Raw genomic sequence first — 20,158 nt, forward strand, 5'->3', positions numbered from 1 at the left:
AAGGGCTGCATTACAAACTCAACGAGCCTTCAAACAAAACAAATCATCTCCAGCACTAAATCAAAAACCCTATTCCATGTGAAGCATGTGATGCCATTCACTTACATATAAGAAAAAATAGTTTTCAGTGGGTATGCATTGAAGAGATTTGTTTATCTGCGCTCACATTTCACATACAGAGCATTTATTTTTGTAAACAGGTTTATTTTTTCTACAGATCAGCCTATTGTGGTAATTTGCCCTTCATTGTATACAGGATTTTACTATGGATTTATTACTCTGAAAGCATTTAAGTGGAATTCTGCAGCACACTTGCTTTTTAAGCCTGGAAATCAAATAGTTCTCAGATAGTCCCAAACATGTATGTTATAGGAATGAGGATTACCTGACTTTAATTCTTTTTTTTTTTTTTAAGTTGATGTGCCACACAGTGCCAAATATTCTGTCTCAACTCTCTTTTGCCTAAGTCAGCTGTATAGTGACTAGGACAAAAACATCTGACCAGATGTGGCAGGGAGAAGATAACAGTAACCCGCAACATGTAGTACTGCTTTTCTTTTGGGTACACTTACCTACGTGTCTGAATATCACAGGCATGTAAAACACAAGGCCAGAAAAATAAATAAGGTTGATAAAAATAACATAAATTTAAAAAGCCAGAGCAAGCAACTAGCAAGTTTTAAACAATGCATTTAAATTATTTGAATCTATTCTGAAAAACAGCTTCTGTTGATAAAGAGGTTTCAACTGTATAATTTGCTTTTTAAAAAGCCAGTTCTAAAAAAGAAACAAAGTATAGATGGGACTAATGGAGAAAAGAGTAAATCACAAGAGAAAAATATGCTAACAAAATAAGCAAAGGTTTAGGAAACTTAACTCACACAGGCTTTTGGATACGTGAAAGGAAACTGCTAGACACTACAGCAATTTTCTTGGTTTGCAGTATTTACATGATGTTCATGTAACACAATGTGATGATTAGTATTATTATAGCGACAGTAGTAATAACAATGACAATATTAACAGCAATAATAGTAATAACAAAGAAAATGGCAAAACCAAAACAGAAACAAATGGAGTAAATGAATAAGGAGCCTTTAGTCTAAGATGCAAAACAGCTGTTTCTCTAAAGGAATGAAATGGTGCATCTTCGTTTTGGATTAGGCTACAGCTAAGGAATCACTGACCTGTGAGCAGTCTGAATCTGAATTCCAGCTAGAAGCAAAGAGTTCAGGGCACCTCTGCTCTTTGCTACGGGCATTCAGAATTCACAATGTTGCCTGCATCTGGCACTTGCAAGGGAAGCTTTCTTTTTACGTGTAGTAGAAAGGCAGCATGCAAGCTGTGACATTACTCTTCACATCTCAAAGTGTAGAGAAAGCCAAGAAATAAAGAAAACCCCTCAAGTCTTCTGTTAATCATGAAAGTTGATATTGTTACTGGCATGTTTCTTGCATGAAGGGGAAAATATTCTATAAATTAAGGGAGTTACAACACAATGGCATAGCTCCAAACTTTTTTCCAATTACTGGATCACTGTCTGACTTACATTTCGTATAGAGAACAGCATCCCAGCATCTATATTATGGTGAAATTCAAGATTTTTTTCTTAATCAGGTTGGGGTTTTTTGTTTGTTTCTTGATTTGCTTGTACTTTTCCTGTTTTTTTCTAGGAAAGCTGTTGGAACTTCAGAAGGAAACATCTCCATCCAACTTACATATACTATGTGTACATATATTTACTATAATCACAAGTAGGCACACACTAACAATAGAAACACACTAAGAAAGAACTAAAAAATTACTGTTCTGCCCAAAATCTGTCATTCAGGGCAACTGAAATTTCCCCTTTAGTTGAAGGAAGCATCAGCTGAGCAAAGATGCCGAGACGGAGCTCATTCAGGTTAACATTGTTTCTTTGATTCAATAGGTAAGCCTGTGTTATTTTAAATCTCTCTAAACACATTTTAAATCTCTCTAAACACATTTTAAAAAATACTTTGAGGGTTTACAGGTAAAGTGTTATTAGGTAAATACCCAACACAATGAAGGGCTTTATTGATTTTTCAGCAAAATGAAGCTACTGTACTTATTTTAAAGATCAATTTTATCACCTGAGCTCAGGCGTGCTGGACTTCAAACAAAGAAAGAAAAGAGGACAATCCTTCATAAGCTCCTCCATGACCCTAAACAGCCAGAAAATCAAAAGGCCAACCCATTTTGTTAGCTGAATTACATTTCTTCTTTCCCTCTTTGATCCTTCTTAATGTATAATTCTCTGCCAAAAAAGTAAGCTATCTGATTACAAATTGTGCTACTTTTATTGCCCAAGGCAGTTGTTAATTTTTGCCATAGGTCAGACAGGATAGAGCCCTAAAGAACCAAGAGCTTCTTAATTGCATGGTGTACCACTAGCTGTTGCCACATCTCAGAGGAGTTATTGCACCTTGCAGATAATGCCCTTTTCCCCTGCAAGCCATGAAATAGGTTCTCCCTGCATCGATGTATTAATTAGATTTCAAGACTGTTTCAAAAATTATAGCTGAAGCTGCAGTTCAAATATTTCAGAAGTTATTAGAAAGATTGCCTGTTGTGGGTTTGGGGTTTTTTTAATTGAAAAAGAGGAGGAACTAACCTTGGAGACTCTCTTTTTTTCTTTTTTTTTTTCTTTTTTTTTTTTTTTTTTTTAAGGAAAAGGTGGGGGAAGAAGTCCAACCTGTAAACCTTGTCAAATTAAAAGAATATATAAGTTTTGATAGAATTCCAGGTTAAGTTTGTCAATTCTGATGTTGTAAAAAGTGAATGAATTGGCACGACCTGTAGAAATCTCAGGAAACGTTTGAAATTTCTTCAGCTGGCTGTATATCAAGCATACAGTGAAAAAAGGAAATAGAAGGAAAGTAGAAAAGAAGGGCAAAAGGCGAAATGGTTTGTGTCCATTTAAGAAAAAATCAATAATAGCATAAAATTGATTTAGTGCTTGTCATAAAACATAAGTAAGTGCTGGAAAATAGAGAAAATTGAGTCTCAATTTAATCTGCACAAAAGCCACACTGTACTGATGAAGTGATCTGAGGAGAGAGCTACATAAAACCTAAAGACAGATACTTAATTGTCATATTAAAGACTCTCTTTTCTGCCTGCTGGAGTCGAGGGGTAGGACCCATTAATCATGTGGATAAGGGGCATTGAAATCAAATCTCAATTAAAATCTGTTCAATAATGTCTCTAATATGTTTTTCAAGCATTAATTTTTTCCCATCGATTCTACACCCCATAAATCAGATATGTTGCAGTGCATGTAATAGTTTATGGAGGAGAGGATTATGGTTTTATGAAGTTAATGCAGCAGAACCATTTAATTTACGCAGACTAAAGTTTTATGTCTGTTGATCATTTCTGTTGTTTTCTGTGGGTAAAAATTCTTTGGAATATAAACCTAAATATTTTTTTTTCATTTTTCTATATGTGTGTGTGTGTCTGTGTGCAAACATACTCACACAAGGTATCAATGTATGCCTATGCTCTGGCTTACATGGCCCTATTTGAAAAGATGGTTGCTGAAGAAGATACACTTTTTTTAAAATTAAAGACTGTGGATTTGGAGGGTAAAGATAACAATCTCTCAGGAAAAAAGACTACTGTACACTATGCCTGGTGAATATACACTATTCATTTATACTATGCCTGGTGAAACGCAGACAATAGCATGGATATTGGCAACTCAGCTTTTGGCTTTTCAGTGAATCAAAGATGCTTTAAAGCCGTGATCATGAGAAGTTTTGTATGAGATGTAAAATTAGTTTGTGACCAGTTTAGGATGGAAAAGGTCTGAGTCTTTTTACTCTTGGAGAAGTGCTAACCCTTGCTAAATTCTCATTTCAGCAACTATATTCTTCATTCACACTTCCTGACAGGTACAATTGGCTATATCCTTCTTCATTTCCTATCATAAGGTCTTGTGTGGGTGTTGGTGTGTACTGTTTCAAAGCTGACAAGTTTTACCTAAGAGTCAGCTGCATTTTGCTGGTTGGGTGAATTATTTTTTCATGAACAAATCCACTCTTACTGAAACAAAAACCAAAACTCATTTTTATTTTAGTGATGCGGTACTTAGGCCACAGATCATACATACTTTTTGAGACTGCTGGATGTGCAAGCAGTCCCGTATATTTTCATCTTGAAGAGATATGAAGTGCAACTTCTCATTATCTTTTTAAATACTCTTGGTGAGTAGCTTATTCCAGCTAACTGAGGCTGGCTGAAAGGTGCACAAGAGCTAAGACAGCTAAATTCCTGACATCTGGAGGCTGGTTTTGCTGAATGTATGCCCAGAACTAGTGAAGGCTAGGACCGTTGGCAAGGACTAATAGGTGTCACTAGGGAGCATCCTTTGGCCTTACCAGGCCTTTGCCTGTCTTAGCAGGGACAGTGAGAGGGACAGTTACCTCACCAGCACAGTCCTAAATTCCCTTCCTCACACTAACAATTCCTCTGGTTGAACAACTAGGTTTAAAACTGGTGATCAAACAAACATCAAGCAAATGGTCATAATTTTATAAGAAATGGTCATATTTAGTGCATTTATAACTTCTTCAATTTTACCTTTTCCTTTTTAAGTATTCTTTTAATTGCGAACACTGGGCTAATGATGATGGTGTCATCTATTGAATTCCAGTCATCACAAGCTCCGTGTCTGATCACACAATCAGTGGCAAAAATTCCTGTGAGTTTCAGTGAGTTTTGGCTCAACACTGTCAGTTCAGAGTAATTAAACTGTTTGATGAATATTCGTGTAAGGTGCAATTCACAGTAAGACAAAAGTGACATTAAACTATGTGGCTCCAACATTCTGAGTCAGGACCTCTGGATCACTCAGAGAGTCACCACAAAGACAAGTATTAGCTATAAATTTACCATATGTCCCAAAATAGTAATGGAATTGCGTTCTAATAACATTACTGTCTCCTGATGCCTCTTTCTGTTCTAAACCATTCCTGCACCAGGAGCTGTGATGAGACGCAAAGCCATATAAAGCCTGTCTGCTGTCTTATACCCATTCAGGATCTCTCTCCATATATAATAGTTATAGAGTCAATTCATAATTAGTGACCCAGGAGCCAAAGTGCAGGCAGTGTTGGGCGCTATGGGCAATGTATTGTTTAAAAATTAAAACAATTTAATTTTATAAAAATTTGTGTCTTTGTTGGTAGTGTGGTTACACAAACAAGGGAAACAAACTAATGCTGAAAGACGAAGTCAAAAATAACGAGATAGAAAATTAAATTGCAAACATGCTACTCCACTCTATCCTAATAATACATTTCTCTTATACAAATGTAGGAAAAAAGTCACTCCTAACTTACACAGTATCTGGGCACACTGTTTTACTGCAGAAGACTCTACATGAGAAGACTTAAGCATTGCTACTGTTAAATACATCTTTTATTATTTTTACAAAATCACTATATTAAATAAGAAAAAGAGATGGGATACTAGTTTGCATGATAGCTTGAAGTTTTGCTAACATAGCTGTGTCAGAAAAGAGTATGAAAACTTGGTGAAGGTTTCCCAGCAAAACAAATTAATTGGCACACAGTTCTGTTAGGGAAAATTCCTTTGGTTGATACTACCTGTCACCCCCTAAAGTTTTCATAACATAGTTCCTACAGGTTAGCTTTACAGGCAAACACGTTTTGGTGTAGACACAACTATAATTTAAAAGTATTTGCATTTTAGAAAGAATGTACTCTGGGATTTCCTGCTTATCATTTTTAGTAACAGAAGACCAAAATGTTGAGTTTCAAATGTGTTTCGCATATCTATAAAGGATGTATTTTAACATGATACAAAATTAGCCTGTGGAACTCATTGCTACAAAATGACAATGAATTGAAAAGGCTAAAAAGAAGACTGTAGATTTATTTCAATCATAAAAAGCTTCCACAGTTGCATCAGGTAGGATAAAACATTTTTAAAGGGGATATAAACCCTCGTGCTTCAGGTCACAAACAACAGAGAAGATTTAGAAATACACCTACAGCCTATGAGCAGGTTATTCTGCTAAGGTGTGCCATACCTTTTCCTGAAAAGTCTGATGCTGGCCGTGCTTGGGATACTATATCTCTTCTGCACCACAGTCCTATGACATATCTGTATGGATGTTTGAAACTTTTAGTTACCCTTACAGTTCAGGCAGTTTCCCAAGTGTTTTGCCTGCCAAAATTTTCTGACTAATCCTTCTAGTGGTTAATCCACTAGAAGACGTCTCTTCCAAGCTGACGCCCTGTATTATCAGCTTTCATTTGCTCTGTGCAGCTTACTGGGAAAGCTACTTCTTGAAACTTCAGCTGAACTGCTGAATGTGAATGGTGCTACTGGTCTGCAGGCCACAGTTCTGGGTGTAGAATGTCTCTTTGCCAGCCGCCTCAGTGCTGTTTTTAACACTAGCCACATGCAGAAGTAAGAAGTAAAAAAAATATTTTCCCCGTAATTCAAAGAACAGAAAAAAACCCCACCTGTTAATGTCAAAGATGGACTAAACAAAGCTATATTATTTCTTAATATATCTTAGTATTAGATCTTAATTCAATTCTAACAGATTCTGCTTCCTCCAGCTAAAAAACTGTCAGAAATCCTACACAGCTGGGAAGATTAGCATAGGCTGGATCACAACTCAGGGTCCAGGATGTTCTCAGTTACTCTTTGAAATTCCATTCAGAATCATAACTTTGCCCTAGTAATTTCCAGCAATTCTAGAACTCAATTCTTAATTACGATGTCAAACTTTAGCACTTTTCCTAAAGGATTAGTGACCGGCCCCTGCTAATTTTAGAAATACAGGTGTCCCTGGGGCATAGCTATGTGAAACTGTCTCTTGCTAGACAGTAAAAATATTAGTAATGAATAGCACACTACTTAGGTAAGTGCATTGTTTATCCATTCTTTCAACTGGCAGGCTGTAGACCATTTCTGATTGTTCACTGAAATTAAACTATAATCACAGAGTTTGGGGAAGTGGTCTTGGGATAAGTGATTCCTAATCTGGTTTTGAAGGACCCCATCACAATAGGATAGCTTTTTCTATTATCACGTTACACAATTCCAGAGTCCACATTACGTATTATTAAATAGAAACAATAGTTTCTATGTCAATGCACACACTATAACAAATAAGGATAGTTCCTCTGTTTTGTGTTTCACTATTTCTTCTTATACCTTAGTTAGTCTTTTTATCTTTCTTGCATCTGACATTTTCAAGAGGAAACAGATGTGCTGAAAGATCACCATCTTGTGAGGAATGAGGAAGGGTGGTGTTTAAGGTGTAGGAGCCACTGGGATGTGGCTGGAAGAAGGTGGCTGAGGCAGGCATGGCAATGGAGAAAGATGAGGACAGAGCTACACCAAGCATACTCTTATCAAGCCAGAAATTGAGGGGAAATTAAGCAACTAAAGCTTATGTTGTACCAATCTTATTTCTCTATCCCAGCAGTGACCTCAGGACTTCTCAGCTGTGGTGGTTCATTGGGTTATTCTCTCCTTCCCAAGCAGCACTGCATGTTTGGTAGGAGCAGCAACTCAGTCTAAGTCCTCCTGATAGTTAGAGGTGAAAGCAGTATGTATTTCTTTAGCACTGTGCTTGGCTGTCTACCCAGCAATTATCTGATGACAAATCTCAGGATCCTTTGCTCCCGTTGAAGTCTCCAGCCCCCTTTAAGTGAAAGTGAAAGATTAGAGAATTGATGGTCGTTGTAACTGAATCAGAAAGACAGAATAATGCTACAGGTGCTTTTCAACAGCAGGCCACTATCCCTGTTTTACTAAGGTTTGAGAAGGCTCAAAGCCTTACCAAATGTTACCTAATGGTAGCCTTGGCAATGCCAAGAATAGCATTCCTGTGCCTAAAATGGACATGTCAGTCACTGGCCACATCACTTCTTTTTCATGGCAAAAAGCAGCTTAACTACCAAGTCATAGTTCTGCTCTTACTATGTCCTAGTTTTTAGCTGCCTTTGTAATTTGTGCTCCCTCTTTTCTTGATTCCCAACCAGGGAAATGTTTAAACTGAGTAACACACAGAAAGAGGGAATGAGGAGAAAGGTCTTTCAAAAATGCATGCTGTGTGTTGCTTTATTCCAAGGACAAAACATTTGCTTTTCAGAAACATCATTATAAAACACTGATGAGAGAAGAAGCCCTTTGGTGGTGGCAGAAAAAAGGGGGCTGTACTTCACCAGAGATGCAAATTTCTCTTTGATGCATGGTTTTGCTATTCAAAATAAAGATTACTACCTTTAAATTTGTTTGATTTGAAACAGTCCTAGAATTAGTAAGTGGAATGATACTTTCTACCCCTAAAAGGACTTTCATATTTCCAGTATAGTTGTCACACTGTCTTTCTCTGAACCTGAGATATTCCATTTCCTTCAGTGATCTGTACAGTTGGAATACTTAAACGTGTCAGAATTAAGCACCCTTTCTATCAGTGTGAGAGATATTCCCCACGCACCCATACATGGAATACTGCTTGATGCTAGCTGTCAAAATGGAACAGCCTTTTTAAGTACAGACACCCTAGATCGTCCTGTGAACCCAGGCAGAAAGATTCGCTAGTTTGGGTTTCTGAAATCAGCACCACTACACGCTGTGACAAAAAAAAAAAAAAAAAAAAAAAAAAAGGGAAAAGTGAGCATTGCTCTCCTTACTGCTTCCCTTCAACAAAATCTCACTGGCATTCACTGCAATAAAACCAATCACAATGGAATCATTTTATATGTGTGTGACTCTCAAATATAGTTCCCCAAGCCACTGTTCTAAATTAACAGCAGTTAAGCACCCATTGATAGAGACTTAAAATAAATTGTTACCCAGTGGACTCCCCCATAGTCACCACACATTACTCAGAAGGTGCAGAGAATTCCATGGGAGCTGCGGCAGAGTTTATGCATTTAGTTGTGTTCAGGTTATGAAGAAATACCCATTTTGTATGTAATGATCTCTTTTACAACGGCTTCTCAATACCAGCAGATTGCAGTATCAAACACAGGCCTCCCTTTAACCTGACTTAAAAACTTTTGATGAATATATTGTTTAAGATTTTTCGCAATAAGTCACAGAAGCCTTAATTAAATGCAAACTGATTCCTTCAAATCTTTCCTGTGACAATGCAGGCATGAATGGAACACATTTGAGAGCTCACACAGCTCTAGTTTTCATGCAAAAGACTCAAGTCCCATGAGTGAGCCAATTACAAATTATAGTGTAGGTGAACTCGTTCTTTTCCATTCACTGGAGCTGATTCTGTGTCATTAATGCTGATATCTTAGAAAGGAAGAAAAAGCTTTTCATATCTCATTAACATTACAGAGGAGAAATGAAATTAATTCTATGATAGACGAGAGCTACGTATATGGAACTAGTTCAGTTGCCTACATTTTAATAAGTCTTTACAGAAAGCCAGAGCCATATCCACCACCAAAAGGCTTGCTAATCCTCTGTGGTGTCTTGCACTGACCTCATTGGCACGGACTTGTTATTGGCTGAGGTTCCACCACTGTTAGGCTTAAATCAGCTAGTGTGAAATTTTAGCTGAGTGTTAACTGTGCCAAAATCCATCTTTAGAGCTCTCAACCTTTCACCACCCAAATACTGAACAGTGGCACCGGAACAGCAGAATGTGGCCTGTGTTATGAATCTATGAAGGTGGAGGCTGAGATCTATATAAAAGGGCCATAATTTACAGGAAACATATGTTGAAGGAAACATTAGTCTCTCATATCTATTTACAGTTGCACATGCAGTAAAAGAGTCACCTAATCTTGGCTGGATGATGTTCAGAGACAGAAAAATCCTATTTTTTCTTACAAACCTACATATCGTCAAACTTGGAAGCTGGCCATATCTGTCCTTGATACATTTAGTGTAGAGAGCTATATAGTGGTATCTAAATCCAACTGCCACAAATGCATTTATCTACTGCTACTCCTCTTTTGGCCTGCACTAACACAGGCACGTGTAAATAAACTTATGTATATGCCTCATGTGCCAGAGGCAGTAAAGCAAATACCATTCAACATTGATGACGAAGTGATACTCAGAGTTACTCTTTGCCACGTCTGTTTCCTGTTGTTTTGGTTTTTATTTTAATTCAGTCTGGCTATTAATGCAGAGACTTGTGTAACAGGAGTGACCCTGAGGCTGTTCTAGACTATATTCAAATCCAAAGTCTGATGAGTTCTAGCAGCCTGCACTTGTGGTTCAGTGGAACTGCAATATCTTTTTCTCCACCAGACATGTCCCCTACATCACTATGTTGTGATACAGGAAGCAAAAGACCAGAAAAACTATTTATTAGCGAGGACAGGAATAAAACTCTATATGGTTTTAAATTATAGATGTTTAACAGTGGCATATTCACTGCAGCATTCTCTGCCTCTTAAAAAAGCTCTAAGAAGAAATTTTATAACTTTGCCTCATTAAAAATCCATTCATCATGGAGTGCCTCAGTAAAAAATATGTTTCGTGCATGATTCCATTAAGAGTTCATATCATAAATACATCTTGCTTATAACACTTGTTAGGGTGTACTTACCGAAGACTGAGTTACTTAACAATAGCTGAGTTCAGGATGTCTACAATAAAACCTTCATCATTAATTAATTAATTAAAAATATGTGATTTAATTATCTTTTTCCTCTTTTGTTCCAAACTATTTTCTTTTCTTTCTGAAAACTTTAAAAACTCCAAGTGCAAAAAAACCCAGAATGCCACCATACAGTGGGACTGTTTCAGTCAGCAATGGGGTTGTTAATTTTGTTTTGTAGGTATTATTGGTAGTCTTTCTGAAAATACAAGACTCTCTCTGACTTCTGACTTGTACTACCAGAAAATTTCTCCCACTCAAAGCAGTCACTTAAACTGTTGATTTGGCAAAACTCAGAGGGGGACACTCTCTAGAGCAGGATAAGGCAGAAAGAAAATGTGTGACTTGGAGGAGAGAGGGCCAGAGCATCTTAAAAAGGAAATAAAACCCCCTACTATTAGTAGTGAACATGAGTATTTATAATTCAGTGAGAAAACAAAGAGACAAGTCTGCAAGGATACACCCACAGAATTCCTCCTACTTTGTGCCACAAGGAGTATTTGATCTGACATACAGATCACCCAAGAATTAACAGATTCAGAAAGAGGTTATAATTTTTGTTAAGTAAAATATGAAATTCACCCTATTTGCTGCGGGGAAAAAAAGCAAGGCAAAAGTGAGGATAATCTCACAGTGGATCACAGAATGATTTCCAGAATCACCACACTTACAGTTAGAAGAATTTGCTCTCTGATTCAGTGATCTTTAGTTTTTTGGGGCTGATTTGGAAGGATGCTGAAGCACCTAAGTTTCTCTTGTATCTGGTCCAAAAGTGAACATTAGGCACCTAAACACCTTTGTGGGTCTGACCAGTAGTCCACAGTCCTAAACAAGGGTGATCACTGTAGCAGAAGCAACCACAAACTGATGATGTGAGTAAAACTGCTCACTGTTTCTGTAAATAAAGGTGGTAGCAAGGCTTGGAAGACACCAGCAGGCTTTAATGGCCCTGACCATCCTCAGCTGGGACCTCCACCCCTGGATCCCGGAGCTCCATTGAAGCTTAGGTTCCCCTACCCCCCACCCACACCCCCCGCCGCCCCCAACCCTTCCCAGTCCTTTGTAGCCCAGTCCTTGGCCATGGCTTTTGGGTGGACCTCAGACCCACATTATAGGCGGTCCCACTTCTGCTCATGTTTCTTGCCATTCTGCCTTGCTGACTAGGTGTCATGGACAGCCCCAGGTGTGCTTTGTTACTTTGCCCAGTCTGCTGACAGAAGCTCGCATAGCCACCGGCCTTGCAGTGCTTGGGGACTACTCTTCCTGCCTGTGATATGTCCACATGTCACCCTGGCTTGTCTTTCCCTGTGAGGCTGCCTCATTTTTGGTGCACTTTGACAAGTATATATGCTTATGTATGTCAGATAAAACACAAGCGATGCCATTAAGTGTATTGCTAAATTTTTGCACGTGCTTCCAACTCTCTGTTATTCAGGATATTGTAGGGATGGGGATGAGAATGGAGATATCTGGAATGATGGAAAATTATATGATAGAATGTACAAGTGGGTGTGCAGAAACTGTATTAATTGAGTCAGCTGAAGTATACTGGTGCTTATTAGCTCTATCTTAGTAATTGTCACTGCAAAACCACTGGAGAATCTTGGTACTCATGGTATTAATAGCATTCAGCGTGGCTAATGTTCTGATAGCTGATAGTTTACCAAACATATATGCATATATATTTACATCCATATCAATTATAAACACATGCAGCTTTTGAATGTACATATTTGCATAGAAATTTTGCCAGTATTATGTAAAACATGAACAATGCATATTTTACAAGTTCTTTGAAGATGAAGGTACTTTATAAATTCATGCTATTTCACTGTTACACTACAATAATATTTTTCTTGTTTTGCTATTGTTCTTCTCTGCAAAGTCATACTTCAGGTGAGAGCATCCAGTTGACTTTGTGATGTGTCTCAGGTATTGTCTGTTATTACTGAGCATTTGAGAAAAGGTGTCCTAATGTCCAAAGCTGAAGATGCTGGAGTACCATTATAAATATATACAAATAACCATTGCTAACGGTCAAGTACAGCAGCTCTCTAGGCTCTTTAGTTTTATATATCCCCATTGAGCAGCTGATGTTTGAGAAAAGGCAGTGACTCTATTTCTTTCCGACTTGTGTGGATGTCAGAGTTCAGCTGAATCCAGCAGAAACAGAGCTAAGAAATTCTATATAAATCCTCACTGAGCTGTTTGTTCCAAGTAGAAGACATGCTTTTTTTGTTTTACGGTACAGGAATGCTTTATCAAGATAAACATATCTTACAAATCTGGAAAAAACCCCCCACATTCTCCACAAAGCAGACTGTAAAACAGTTGTTTTCCAAAACTTCATCCTTTTATAATGGTTCTTTTTTGCAGGACTCAGCTCTGCTAAGCTCCCTGCTACAATATCTCAGCTTGTTCTATTTGACGGCTGTTCCCCTGTCATCACTCATTTTCAGTGGGCAAGGGGGAGCAATTGCTGGGCATCAAATCATCATCAAGTAAACCAGCCTTGACACTAGTTAAAAAGGGAGATGGATGGTCAGTTGGCTTCTACAGAAAATATTCTCCTAAGTATCCTAGCAGGGTCCCTTGATACCAGGCTAGTGCTTTTCTTTCTTTCTTTTCCATTTTTTTTTTTTTTTTTATGGGAGCGGAGCAATCACCCATATTTTTTCTGGGTCATCATTTGATGGCAGGTTTTCTCAGGGGAGGACCACAGAGGTTAGGTGAGTAGGCTCCGCATTCAACAATTAAACAGCAGAAATACAAGCTGTGAAGGAAACAGCTTCCTTGCACTGGCTTCCCTTGCCTGTAATGGGCAATGCAAACCTCCCCGCACTTGTGTAACTTCAGGAATGCCAAATGCATTACAGTGTACTGGCCATCGCTCATCTGTCTGTCACCTCCCCATCCCATAACTGGCTTTAAACTTATCTTTCAATTCAGAATAAAAAGTTCGCAACTAGCCTGAAAATTAAAATTAAGTACAGAGACCATTTCTAGTTAAATAATATTAAAGTTCTGGCCCACTGTGGTTCTGTACATGCTTCAGGAGCACTGGACTCTGCTCCTCAGAGGAAGCTGAGAGTAACGAAATCACCAAGTTATGGACTTCCACAACTTCTCAGTGATCTGGGGCACTGATATGGAAAGTAACTCTGTGTCAGCTGTCCCCTTCACTCATTGTAGACCCTTTGGGATGCTGCAGGTTTTGTTGAAGGCAAAGGTGACTATACCTGGAAGTGACTTGTATGATTAAGGGCTGAATTACCAGTAAGAACCCCCAAACAACTGTATCACTGAGCTTGGAGAAATAAAAAGTTTTTTGCTCAAAGTCTCCACATATTAAAAAAAATGCTTTCAGGGAAGAAGTTGCCAAAACTTCTTACATCTTAGAAATATGTTCAAGGTGCTTCAGAAACAATTAAATGCCCTTTTACTGCTCAGATGACCAGTTATACTGAAGACGGTTTGTACAATTGGACCATAAAGGAGGTAGTATTGGTCCCTTAGGCTCTTGCATAAAATTATAGGGAAAATAACTCCACAGTTTGCTCGTTTGTAGAATAAATAAATAGATCATAAATAACAGCAAATTTCATTAAAGTTTTGAAATTATACAACTGTCAGAGAAATAGCAAGACATATGATTTATTTATATGGCTTTTGAGTAATAAGTTTGTATTGCACATTGTACCACACTAGGACCACCTTTGGAGTCTTGTGGTACTTGTGCAGATATAGGAGACATGATGTCTCTAATACCAACTGAAGAGACAGCACAAATGTCTTCCTAAAACATGAATCTTTTGTTAAAACCAAAATATACAGATGAACACTTTGGACTAAAGGACTATAACTTTGAAGGCACTTTTGCTCCTATCATTACCATTGTGTCTGAAAGCCTGAAAAAAGAAAAAAAAAAAAAAAAGAAAGACAAAAAAAGAACCCCAAACTTTGTCAGAATTTGGAATTGAAAAAAATAGAACAAAATCATTGTACATGCAGTGAATGTCTCTGAGTAGGATTTTTGGTGCTATCACAATGTTATTACTACAATACAGGAAAAGCAATTTTGATAATAATTTTACAAGAGTGGTACAGAAGTTCCCAAAAGCATAACCCTTCTCAGATTTATCTGCCTACTGAGCTCTCATTAAAGTCAATGGGAATTTGGAGACTCTCTAATGGAGGAAAAGCCAGTACAAAGCATAAATGTTCAGACAGTGCCTCGAGGTCCTTACTCCAGCAAAATTCTTATGTAAATCAGTGGAAATTTCGTCTCGGGGGGAAAATCAGAAATGAGCCTCATTTTGTTTGTAGAGACTGAAATATTTAAAATGCTATACCAGCAATAATTGTTAGTATGCTCTTTCTGTAACCGTTTAAAAAAACATGTAGGGGTCAATCCTGCAAAATCCTGACATCTCTGGGAGTTTTTGTAAGCTAAAGCAAGTTCTTAGTGCTCAGCAAAGGGGAAAGGAGCTCAGCACTCCCACACCCGTACCTCCCGAACACAGCACAGTCCCAGCTGAGGCAGGATGGGGAGCTGAGACCACCCAGTGACAGCTTGATTGAGGAAGAGGAATAATGTAGTTGAGTGCCTTCTGATTTTAATTCACATGATGCTCTTTATTACCCTTAGGGACAAGAGGTACTATTTTAAATTCCTTTTAGCATTATTTATTTAAAACATATTTTACTGCCATATGACCTATGTTTAAACAAGTCATATAATGTAGTGTCCCAGGAGAGTCCTGGGGTTATGTATTCATGGAAAATAAAAATACAGAATAATATTAATAATTAAGCAGTATTTAGGCTTGCGAATATTTCTTAGCATGTAAAAGGCAATTCTCTTAATTCCTGTTAAGGAATTAAGGTATGATATGTAAGTAACATATAAACAATTAATTTATAATTAAGCCATTATATTATTGACTAGAACTGTATCTCTGTTCATTGTTTTATGGGATGGGATTTTCCAAAGATGCCAACTTACAGTCTGTGTATTGACTGGAAATGTGAATGCCTACATAGTAAAAATAAAGACATTATTCTTTAACAAACAAGTACTTCTCTATTGATACTAGAGTCAGAGTTGTCAGGTAGAAATAGGCTGAGTTTCTTATTTTCTTGATTCATGCTTGTGATAATTGTGCAATTATCTATACTACACTTTCAGAAGTCTTGCTCTCTTCATTCACTATAGAGAAAGTAATACGGACAAAGATTATTCTTAATGGATTTTGGGGGGGGCAGGGGGAGGGAGTTAAAATACAAAACCAAATTCAGGTATTCTGAGATTCTGTGAAATCTGTACACTAATTCAGAAAATTTGCATGATATCAAAAAGAGATATAATATCACAGGGTAGAATTGGTCCTGGTTAAAATTAAAAATAGTTTTAATATTAAAATATTAAAAATATTTGCCAGTTTTAATGATTTATAACTAAACTCTATGTTATTACTGAAAAAAAGCTTTTTGTGAATTCTGACAAGGCTGCAAGTTTTCAGAGGTATGAGCCATCAAGTAGCATTGCAAAGCATGGAGTAATGGACAACTATGAGAGTAATGGACAACTGTGTTAGCTCATCTCTTCTAGATATCTGCAGATTACCTGGTGGGGCATTCTAAAGTCTTCTGTATCAAAGCCTACTTGCTTGATCTACTTGAGGGTGATTCAAACTCTGTAATTTATCTAGGCTTTAAAAGTCTGTGTAATTGCTCCTTTTTGGGTATGATTCCATGTCACAAATTTTCAGGCAGTCTGGCTGGTTTGAAGCGTGGATGGTCTTTACTGCAGATGCCTGTCCACTGCTGCACTTCCACTTCCACTCCACAAACACAGTCACACTCAGTGGTGCCAGATTGTGCAGCCATGCTCTAAACCTGTCCTTTGAAATTGCCTGATATTTTTAAAAGCCTTCCAAAAATGTTTTTTAACAAAATTGTTGTGTAAGTCTGAATTAAAGCATGGCCATGCAAACAGATGAATCAGTACAGCTCAGGTGTGAAAGGCCATGAGTGGAGAGCAAAACTGACTAACAAGGGGGCCAGCAATAGAGGGAATTAGCTCTTCAGATGAAGGATTACTGGGATCAGATCATATCCTCGGTGGAAGCTAACTCAACCAAAAGACATCAAATCATCCTTCTTCTCTGGGTCTGGACTGACCACAAGCCCTTCATTTTAGTTCTACTTACCAGAAGAACTGTATATGCCCATGGTAGCAAGCTGGGTAGTTGTTTATGAGAACAGTCATGGTTTTGTTCTGTGATAATACAGACCTAACACCAACAGACCCTATGCACTAACTGATGGATGCTACAAGGAGACATATACATTACAGTAGTGTGATATTGGAATTCATGTGGCCTCCAGACGTTTCAGTCAGACTCAGGACTCAATGGTACTTAATAATTGATACATATGAGAAAAGCAGTAAAGTTCAAGAGATTTTTATAAAATACTTCTTTCTGGTTTTAGTACCATAAAAGATAAATGCAAATTTAATGATTGTTAAATATTGTTCAACTTAATCAATGCTATTTAATTTAAATATTTAAAATTATTGATGCAACAGAAATAAGCTTTATTTGTCAGCTGTTTATCTCATAGTTTTGGAAACTGAAAAAACATGCAAACAAATAATATCTGCTTTACTGAATTAGTGGGAATAATGATGTAATGCTTCTTAAAATGTTGTTTCCATTTAATTTTGTTCAGTAAGACTCCTGATATATTCTCCTTTCTGTACCAGTGTTTTTTGTTTTACTTATATAAAAACAGATTAAAAAAAGAAGCTGAAAGCAGGCAGGAAGAGGTATTTTCATAGAGCAGTATTAAACTATTGATGAGAAGAAATTAATCCCACAAGTGGGACACAGAAATTCTCTATAGGTTTATAGAAAAATGTCTGAAATGGGAAACAATGAGACACTAAATGATGAAAAACTGACATCTTACTTAAACACTGAGTTGCATGTACTTCTGGGATTTATGTTTTCTGGTTTGGCCTTTATCCTTCTTTCTAACTAGTAGCTTTAACAAGATTTTGTCCTGTTGTCATCTAAAAATCTGTCTTAGTATTCTCTTTGGGCCTGATTCTCTTCTTACCTGTTTCAGTATAAATCAGAGGTCAAGAAAACCAGTAGAGTTAAAATGATTTGGAGATCACAGTAAGATCTTTTCTGTGAAGTTTAATATTTCAGTGCATATATTCCAAATTAAGCATTTACAGGCATATATAGCAATTTCTACCCAGTGAGTTAAATTATTTTGTCTATCTATCTTGGTTGTTACCCATTAAAACCCTTCAGACATCTAAGTGACTTCAGATTTACAGTGAAGTTTAATATCAGGAACTGCGTGCTTTTGGTGTCTTTTGTTTGCTGTGTTTTTGTATTGCTACCAAGTAAAGACAGATTTCCTCAGGGAGTACTTAACTTCCAAGCATTTTTTAACATAGGACACCTATTACTGAATTGTTACTATAACTTGTCAAATCCTGGTCTATAGACACTGAAGACAGTGAAGTTATATTATGGGACAGAGGAACACTTTGTCATCTCTGGATCTATGCTCTGTCCATGTTCTGATCCTGTATTCTAATAAACTGCAAGTCTGGTTTTGGTTTCCATGAGAAAAATGTGGAACATGTAATCCAATGATATTTTACATTATAATGAGATTAAGTGCAAAATTATCTCTGCTATGATGGTCAAGTAGATTAGAGAGAAGTGAGGATACCTCTGTTCCGCAGACACAATGGTATTGTAGTTTTAAGTGTCAAGGAGAGCAAGATGACAGAATTGATACTTTCTACTAATAGTAAATTGCTGTGGATGGTGGAGTTAGGAAGATTCATTTCCACATATAAAGGACTGGTCACCAAGGCCAGATCTGCATGAAAGGAGTAGCCATGCACCAGAATGCTTAAGCAGATTACTGACTCTGAGTTGCTTGGATATGCAAAGAGGAAGTGCCATAATGGCTATACTGTTCCTGGTACCTGTACTTATACTTAAAAATACTTTATGTGGATCTGAGTTGCAGTCATATTTGTACTGGAACAAAAGACATACCCTGGGAGGCATAACTCCTTTCCAGAGCTCATCCTGGAATGTCAGAGTTTTGTGTCTTCAGTCTGAGTTTGAAGACTCAGGTTTGCCCTAAAGGATTTTAACATTTGCTAAATTGTCATCTTCCTTCAACAGGAGCTGAAGAGTGTGTTTACATTAGCATGCAATTTTAAACCAATGCAGCTGAGTTCACTGATAGGTTTGACTGACAGTTGGCAACTTGTGCTTTGTCTTCAATTTTGAAACATCTTACATCCTTCATTTAATAAAAGTATTTGAATTTCAGATTGTATGAAATACCTCATTCAGACTACAAGGTAATACATCTTGCCTAATGTGTTTTCTATAAAATGCCTTATTTGGCTATTAATTTTACAAATATTTAATCAGATTCCTACTGGGATTCTGCTTCTATGCCTTTCCCTTCTTTAACAAGAATAAGAGAAAAATGAAAGAATGGAATAAAATTTGTAAGGAAGCTTTAACTCTGACTGCCATTTTACACATCCTAGACAGCAAGAGTTTGCATCCCAGATTAGCAGGTTAAGCCACCCTGTCTCAGCAATGGCTTTAGACAAAACAGGCTGGGAGTGAAAATTGAAATTTATATGAATCAGCAGTCAATTTGAAAAACGTAGACTACCCTGGCATGTACTGCTGCAGTAGTTCTGTTTAAGTCCATCCGTGACAGCTCTGAATGCTGCCCTAGGTACTAAAGCAGATTTCCCAGAGGTTTGTTGTCCAAGTACAGAAGAGTCCAGCTATGTGGAAGGTTGGCCTGTTGTCAAAACTCTGCAATGTTCCTGACTTTGAAGTAGTTCTTGTTCTTTTATTGCATGGAGAAACCTCATCAGATCAAAGCTCCTGGATTGTTACAGTGAAACTCTTCACTGCTTACTCACAAGGTTAGCTGTTATCTTCCCCCTGCTAAAAGCGGCACTTGTTGCTTTTCATTCATATTTGTCAGGTTGGCTGTTCCCAGGGGTGAGAGCCCTGCTATTTGTTCCCACTAGCTGTTCTTGTCATTACCACTTCTATTAGCTTTTCATATTGGCTGTTTTCAATAGGAGTTCTCTGTGCTAGCTCTTCCCATTAACTTGTTCACAACTAATCACTTCCATTAGTTGTGCCTCCCAACCGACTCCATCAGCCAGGCTGCTGTCCTGCCCTGCAGAAGCCTGAGCTGCTTACCAATGCTTTTAGAAAAGTTTCAAAGGTATACAGGGTCTTTGCAGCAGAAGAAGAGAGCAGGCTTCTGAACTTCCCCTCTGTCTTTATCACCTTTATAAAAGAATTTGCAGCATCCTCTTTGATCACAATTTCTATCCAGATACAACGGTTGGTTAGAGTAAACCTTGGTCTCTAGGTATCTCAGGCTTAGCTGTGTTGTCAACACTTCTCCAATTATGACTATAAACTTTTTATT

The sequence above is a fragment of the Strix uralensis genome, chromosome 1, assembly GCF_047716275.1.
Source record: "Strix uralensis isolate ZFMK-TIS-50842 chromosome 1, bStrUra1, whole genome shotgun sequence".
NCBI lineage: Eukaryota > Metazoa > Chordata > Aves > Strigiformes > Strigidae > Strix > Strix uralensis.